General features: G+C 43.2%; 1 pseudogene; it reads right to left on the minus strand.

The window, feature by feature from the left end:
• Positions 1-837: 837 nt before the first annotated feature.
• Positions 838-1,428, minus strand: LOC110144883 (high mobility group protein B3 pseudogene; annotated as a pseudogene).
• Between the last annotated feature and the right edge of the window lie 6,439 nt (positions 1,429-7,867).

Genomic DNA, 7,867 nt, shown 5'->3' on the forward strand with positions numbered 1-7,867 from the left:
CATTCTAAACATACAAAAAAAGAAATAACAGAACACTGCAGATCGTGTTTAGTACAGAAGGTTCTTGAACTTTCACTGGTGCAGTGGCTCCTGGTATTGCTGACAATGAACAGTTCTACAGTTTGTTTTGTTTTGTTTTGTTTTTTTTTTAAAAAAAAAAAACATTTAAAAACTACCGCACTTCAACTAGGAAGGATCCAAAACACTTCTCGTGCCTGCTGACCACCCCCGCCCCCTTCCACAGCTAAGAATGGCAGCGGGATGCTATGTCGCTGTATACAAAAGCAAGACAACCTGAAGCTAAATGGATGCCCACTGCAGTGTCCCCGGGTCCAGCCCGTGACGCCCTGAGCTGTGGCCCCTCCAGAAGGCATCGCCCCCACAGCCTCCACACCAAGCAAGGAGCATCCAGAGTGTGTCTCGGTGGCTTTGCTCTTTTTACAAACTATAGATATGTACAATTGAGCACTCGGGATTTCTAGCCAATGACCATAGAATTAACACACTACCTTACAAGTTAAAAAAAAAAATGCCATAAATATCTTTAAATGCCTCGTCACACCAACAGCAACGTGCAGAGAGTGAGGAGAACAGGAGAGCCTTTTCATTTTAAAAATGTTTGGAAATATGTACAACTTTGATACAGTTTCCAGGTGCTCCGGACACCGGAGGCCACGTAATGTAAACCGCTGACAATTGCTAGAGCATGTGGAGAGACTAGGATATGATCATGATCCAGTTGGGTAATTAAACATAATGAGGGCAATGACACGTCAGTCAAGGCGCTCCCACTCCAAGGTATTCACAAGCACACAGACCAACCGTTTGTTTTTTTATTCACACTCTCCCTCCTCCCTCCTCCTCCTCCCCCTCTTCGTCCTCCTCTTCCACCTTTTTCCGGGCAACTTTAGCGGGACCCTTGGCGCCATCAAACTTCCCTTTAGACTTACAGTCTGCGACATCCTTCTCAAACTTCCCCGTCAGCTTCGCTGCCTTCTTGATGTATGGCTGCTTCTCACTGTCACTTAAGTTATTCTGCGTCTCGCCCAGCTTCTTTGCCACGTCTCCAATAGAGATGCCAGGGTTTGTAGACTTGATCTTGGGGAGGAATTCAGAGCAGAATAGGAAAAATCCAGATGGTGGTCTCTTGGGGGCATTAGGGTCCTTCTCCTTCTTGCCTCCCTTAGCTGGTCCGTAATCCTTCATTTCCTGATCATAGCGCACTTTATCCGCCTTCACCATTTCATCGAATTTCGACTTCTCTTTTCCGGACATGGTCTTCCACCTCTCAGAGCATTTCTTGGAAAATTCAGCAAAATTGTCAGGGACCTCTGGGTTTTTCTTTTTATGTTCCTCTCTGCATGTCTGCACAAAGAAGGCATAACCAGACATCTTTCCCTTTGGTTTCTTGGGATCACCTTTAGCCATCCTGACTGTATTGTTTGCTAGTCTGGGCAGCGAAGGGCACGACCCGCGGCTCAGCGCTCCACAGCCTCGCGCTAGCTGCCTCTCCAGACATTTTAAATGCAGATAATCTGAAAACTTTTAGGGAATAGGATTTTTATCTGAAGAAATTGCCAAACATTAATATGAGAAAAAGTCTTCATGGTGAGAGCCTGAAAGCCTTCTCCCAAGATCAGGATTTTCTTTTGATACTTCACAGCATTGTAATGGAGTTTTTAGCCAGGACAATTAGGCAAGAAAAAGAAATAAAAGACATCCAGACTGGAAAGAAAGAAGTAAAACTATCAGATGGCTAGTCTTATATAAAGAAAATCTTAAGAAATTCACAGACACACACTTTAAGACTAATAAATTCAGCAAGATTGTGGGATACAAGATCAATATACAAAATACAGTTCTGTTTCTGTATACTAGCAATGAAGAATCCAAAAATGAAATTCTGAAAACAACTCCATGTGCAGTAGTATTGAAAGAATAAACCATTTAGGAATAAATTCAAGACAGAAATTTAAGATCCATACACTGAAATTCTAAAACATCACTGAAAGAAATTAAGAGCTAAATAAATACAAAGAATCTCATGTTCATGAACTTAAAATAGCAGTATTCTGCAAATTAATCTATAGATTCAACTCAATCCCTACCAAAATCTAGCTGGATTGTTTGTTTGTTTTTAAGAGACTATCTAATCCTTAAATTCATAGAGAAATGTAAGAGATCCAGAACAGACAAAACAATCTTGCAAAGGAAGAAAAATGTTAGAGGACTTATACTTCCTAATTTTAAAATTACAAAGCTATACTAATCAAGATTACTTGGATCTAGTATAAGGGTAGCCCTATAGATCAATAGAATTGAGAGTTCAGATATAAGCCCATATATTTATAATCAATTGATTTTCCTCAAGACAGTTCAATGGGAAAAAAATAGTTTTCTCAACAAATGGTCCTTGAACAAGATCTCCATATGTAAAAGAATGAAGTTGGACCCCTCTCTCATACCACATACAAAAATTAACTCATAATGGACTAAATATCTAAATGTAAAAGCTAAAACTATAAAACAATTATAATAAAATATGGGTATAAATCTTCATGACCTTGTATTAGATAGTGATTTCTTAGAATGGCACCTAAAACACAAGCCACAAAAGAAAAATAACAAATTAGAATTCATCAAACTTAAAAATGTTTGCTTCTCAAAGGATAATATCAAGAAACTAAAGAGATAAGCCACAGAGTGGGAGAAAATATTCGCAAATCCTGTATCTGATAAAGGTCTATATCCAGAATATTTAAAGAACTTTTAAAACTCAGCAATAAAAAGATTAAATATCCCAGACAAAAAGTGGATAAAGGACTTGAAGAAATAAACTTTTCTCTAAAGAAGATATATAAATTGCCAATAAACACATGATTATTAATTATTAGGGAAATAAAAATCAAAACTGCAGTGAAATACTACTTCATACTCACTCTGTGTGTGTGTGTGTGCGCCTATGTGTGTGCATGCGTGCACGTGTGTGCGCGCGTGTCGGTGTGTGCATGTGCGGCACGTGTGTGCATGTGTGCACATGTGTGCATGAGTGCACGTGTGTGTGCGTGTGTCGGTGTGTACGTGTGTGTGCACACGCATGCGTGCACATGTGCACTCAGTTGTGTCCTACTTTCTGTGGCCTCGTGGAATGTAGCCTGCCAGGCTCCTCTGGTCCATGGAATTTTCCAGGCAAGAATACTGAGTGTGTTAGCTACTCAGGTGTGCCCGACTCTTTGTGACCCCATGGACTGTAGCCCACCAGGCTCCTCTGTCCAGGAAATTCTCCAGGCAAGAATACTGAAGTGGGTTGCTATTTCCTCCTCCAAGGGATCTTCCCGACACAGGAATCAAACCCACATCTCTTGTGTCTCCTGCATTGGCAGGTAGGTTCTTTACCAGCTGAGCCACTGGAGAAGCCCCCTTAAACCCACTGTCTTTTCTGTTATGACCATTCTAGTGATCATAGCAGAAAAGACAGACAATAACAACTGTTGTTGAGGGTGTAGAGAAATCATAAACTTATGCATAGATAGTGGGACTGTAAAAGGATACAACTGCCTTAGAAAATAGTTTGGCAGTTTCTTAAAACATTATGCAGAGAGTTACCATATGACCACATACTCTACTCCTAGGTAGACTACCAAGAAGTGAAAACATATGTTCAGATAAAAACTTTTACATGAATGTTCACTACAATGTTGTTCATAATAGCCAAAAAGTAGAAACAACTCAAATGTCCATCAACTGATGAATGGATAAGCAAAATATGGTATATCCATACAATATGATATTGTTCAGCCTTAAACAGGACTGAATTACTGACTCTTGTTAGAATGCAATGAACCTTGAACATTTATGCTGCATGAAAGAAACTAGACACCAAATGCAGCACATTATAAGATTCCATTTCCATGACATGTCCAAAATAGGCAAATCCATAGAGACAGAGAGACTAGAGGTTGCCGGGGGCTAAAGGGAGAGATGAATGGAGAGTGATTGCCTAAAGGGTATAGGGGATGATGAAATGTTCTGGTGAGAGTTGTACAGTCTGTGAGCCTACTAAAATCCACTGAATTATACACTTTAAAAGGGTGAATGTTATGGTATGTAAATTATACTTCAATGAAAAAGAGCAGGTAGAACTTTCCAAAGCAAATATTGAGTGGTTGCTTAATCCCTCAGAGAACATTAAGAATTCATTTAGATCTAGAAAAAAACATTTTATTCAACTATTAAATTATTTTAAACTTATAACTCTGAAACTTAGCTTATGTTGTATTTTTCACCACCTTCTTACAAAGTAATATATTAATTACAGCTGGATTTATAGAGAAATGTCTGGAAAGTTGTTATCTGAAATATCAACAGTGGTTGCCTTTGGGAGATGGTATCTTGTGTAGTTTTAAATTTATTCTAACGCTTTTATGTATTACTTATAATACATATATATGCATATGTATCAACTTTATAATCATTAAAATCTATAAAGCTCTTTTTATTTTGGCAGAAGAACAAAAACTGGCTATGCTGAGAAAATGTTGATAGATAATTTTAAAGATTCTTTCTACTCACATGAAGCCAATAGCATTTTGCTAGTTGATCCCAAGGGGGGAAAATGCCCAATTAGCCAAGTGATCACAATTCAAGAATTATTTTTTGGATAATGAACAAGGACCTGGGCTAAGCCATGCTGTGTTAGAGAGAAGGACGTTTAGGGCATGGTTACCGCATTCAAGGGTCTTTTGATGTGGTAAAGACCTCAGATATGTAAATAAATATCTGAAAGGAGGCAGAACAGAAGTCTAGCAGAGAGGCACCTGAGACTCTGCAGAGTCCCTGAGGAAGCTGTGATAAGCTGTAATTCACTACCTCCAGATGCAAAGACAGGACAGCTTTAGAGTTTCGTCTTGAAGGCGAAAGTTGGAGTTCAGTTCCGGGGGCGAAGGGGAGCCAAAGCCAGGAGTGAGCACTTAAGAGCCTTGCCCACTTTTCCCACCCCCACCCCATCACCATCACCACAGCTCCCCCTCGAGGCCCTGGCCTTCCTGAATCCCATACTCCCGGGCACCAGGCTGCCGCTTGAGGCCTTCAGGCAGGTGTCCACCTGGAATGCCCTGCCGTCCTCCCGCACTGCCTCATTCCCTCCTGCTGTCCTGTGAGAATCTGGTATTCTCTGGTTGCTGTCACTCTTCCAGAAGAATCCTCCTCGACGGAGACAGGTTGGGGGCAAGGCCTCCGCCTGCGCTCTGACCGCGCTCTGCGTCTGTCTCTGCTGCCGCACACTGCGCTCTGCATCGTCATGACCTGTTGAGTATTTGCTGCCTCCACCGGACTGTGAGCTCAGGTGACTGAAGGGCTAGGAACCCGGCACAGAGCGCTGGTGGTCGTCACTGAACGGAACCCACGCTGTAGCCAGTCGGGGAAATAGGAATGGTAGCCGGGTAGTCCTGTGTCCCACCCCCTCTGTCTGGGAGCCAACCCTGTCCTCCTGGCCACAGAGTCAGGCCAGCAACGCGGGCGAGGCTAGTTCTCACTCCTCCTGCCCCGGATAGTGAGACCCACCCAGGAACACAGGGGGCCCAAGCCAGGCCATTCAGAGTTCCTCCTCCAGGGCAACTGGGAAAAGGTATACATTCCCAATTGTGGAGTTTGGCTGAAAGTGGCCTCATTGCCTGCCAGGCACAGGAAAACCTATCTGTAGGAGAGAATGACGCACCAGACAAGCAAAAATGAGAGGAAGCAGAAACAGTGTCACGGTAGTTACTGACTGTCTTGGAGACCCTGGTTCCTGTCTTTGAGATTCCCAGAACTGCGCTCATTCGGGCAGATCTTTCTTCATAGACTGGGATCTTTCAATAAATACTTCCGTGGGTATAAGCTGGTCAGGCAGGCTGCATTTCTGTCACTTACAAGAATACCCTGTCCAATGCTGGGATCCTCAGTAAGACATACAGCTGGGAAGATCAGCAGAGGCCAGGTTGGGGAGGATTCTAAATGCCATCTGAGGGGTGTTGGAGTTTATTTGTAGGTACAGTAATGGGTAATGAGTAGTCAGAGCCTCAGGAGATAATACCAACAACACATAAGTTTTTAATTAGAGGGAGAGGGGAAGTGGAAGCCCAGTTGGGAATGCAAAGTAAAAACACCCCCATGTATCAGCAAGGTCAAGGAGAAAGAAGGTTGAAGAAAACCCTAATTTCGTTATGTAGGAAAGAGCAGCAAGGCTTGTGATAAATGGGAAAGTAAAGGAGAAAGGTGGGCATGTCGAATAAATAGTCATTTCTAAAACACTGCAAACAGCTCCATGTGCAAACATTAGTCACTAATACAAATGAGATCTCAGGGGTTTTATAAACAACCAAGCCGTTGCCAAGACTCACATCTGGCAGATGATACATCCATCATGTGTAAATACTTCACGTAGCATCGATTACCCTGATCAATTTTAGGCATCTATCATTTTCCAGGCCTGCAACTCAGCACAGGGAAATTACAAAGAAATGGGATGTTCTGATCTTTCTACAGCTGGCTCATAGGAAAACAGTGAATAAATCCATGGCAAAACTCAGGTGGCTTCTGAGGTATAAAGAAAAAAATTGCTATTTTGTTTTTCCATAGAATACTTTCTTAAACTAGATCAAGCAATCATCATCTTCAAAATTCAGTACAGAAACCATCCTCATCTTGGGAGGGAGAAAGATCAATAACACCCAAGAAACAGGGATAACAGATGCTTAAAACAGGGAGCCACAGTCCCTGGACCTGATACAGCAGTATGACATCTACTTAAAGGAAGATAAAGTAAGACTGGGAAGGTGAAAGGTGGAAAGGAGGTTAGGTTTTATCGTGTAGGCAAATGGACGTCGTAAGGGGTTTTATAAGCAGGAAAAAGACATGGTCAAAGCAGTTCAGAAAGAGCCTTTTGTAGGCAGAACAGAAGGCAATAAGTTCCCCACAAGTGGGGAGAAAATCGACAGCCTCAGGATTATCAGTCAAGAGAGATGATGGGGGTTGGAGCACTGCGTGAAGTGAGTGAGGAGCATTTCAGACAGAGGTGGTGGCTGAGGCCCTGCGGTGGGTGGGAGAGCATGACTGACGTGCCAGAGGGAGAAGGCAGCTGATGCTGAGCCCTCGTTAGGCACCAGCGCGACTCGGGGCACCTCCGACATACTACGTCATTTAGTCCCTGGGAGCAATGCTGCACTGGACCCCCTTGGTGTCCAGTGGTTATTAAGACTCTGCGCTCACAAGGGAGGGTGCAGGCATGATCCTGGTCAGGGAACTAGGACCCCACATGCTGCAGCCGAAAAATTAAATACAGTAATAATAAAAAACCATCCTGCAGGGTAACCGTTGCTATTTCCAAATTTACAAATAACAGAAAGGAGACTCAGAGAGGTGAAATAGCTTGCCTGAGACCACACAAATCTTTCGGATACAAAAGCCGGCGTCTTTTTCAAAATGAAACAGCCTCCTGGTGTACGTGATTTATCCCTCTCAACTTCCTCGGGTAGGAGCTGAGGCAGAGATTTAAAACTTTACTGACGCTTCCAGCTGGTGAGTGCCCAATGCTGGACGGGAGCCCAAGCCCGACCCACTCCCGTTTCCCCTCACTTCCTGCCCAGCTGACCTGTCAAATGAGCCTTTGTTCTGCCACGTTGTGTAGCTCCCTCGTGATCACTGTTAAACCAGAAAGTCTTACTGGGTTTGTTTCAACATGGAACCTGGGAAGGGCCTGGGGGAGGATGTGGAATGAGGATGGCCCTTCCTCCCGCCAGGAGGAGCCTCAGCACCTTTGAAAATAATTCCCCCAAAGTCTCCTAAAACCCTAGGTCTCTACCCAGCAGCCCTGGCCCACGGAGGTAAT

This window comes from Odocoileus virginianus, chromosome 18 (assembly GCF_023699985.2).
Source record: "Odocoileus virginianus isolate 20LAN1187 ecotype Illinois chromosome 18, Ovbor_1.2, whole genome shotgun sequence".
NCBI lineage: Eukaryota > Metazoa > Chordata > Mammalia > Artiodactyla > Cervidae > Odocoileus > Odocoileus virginianus.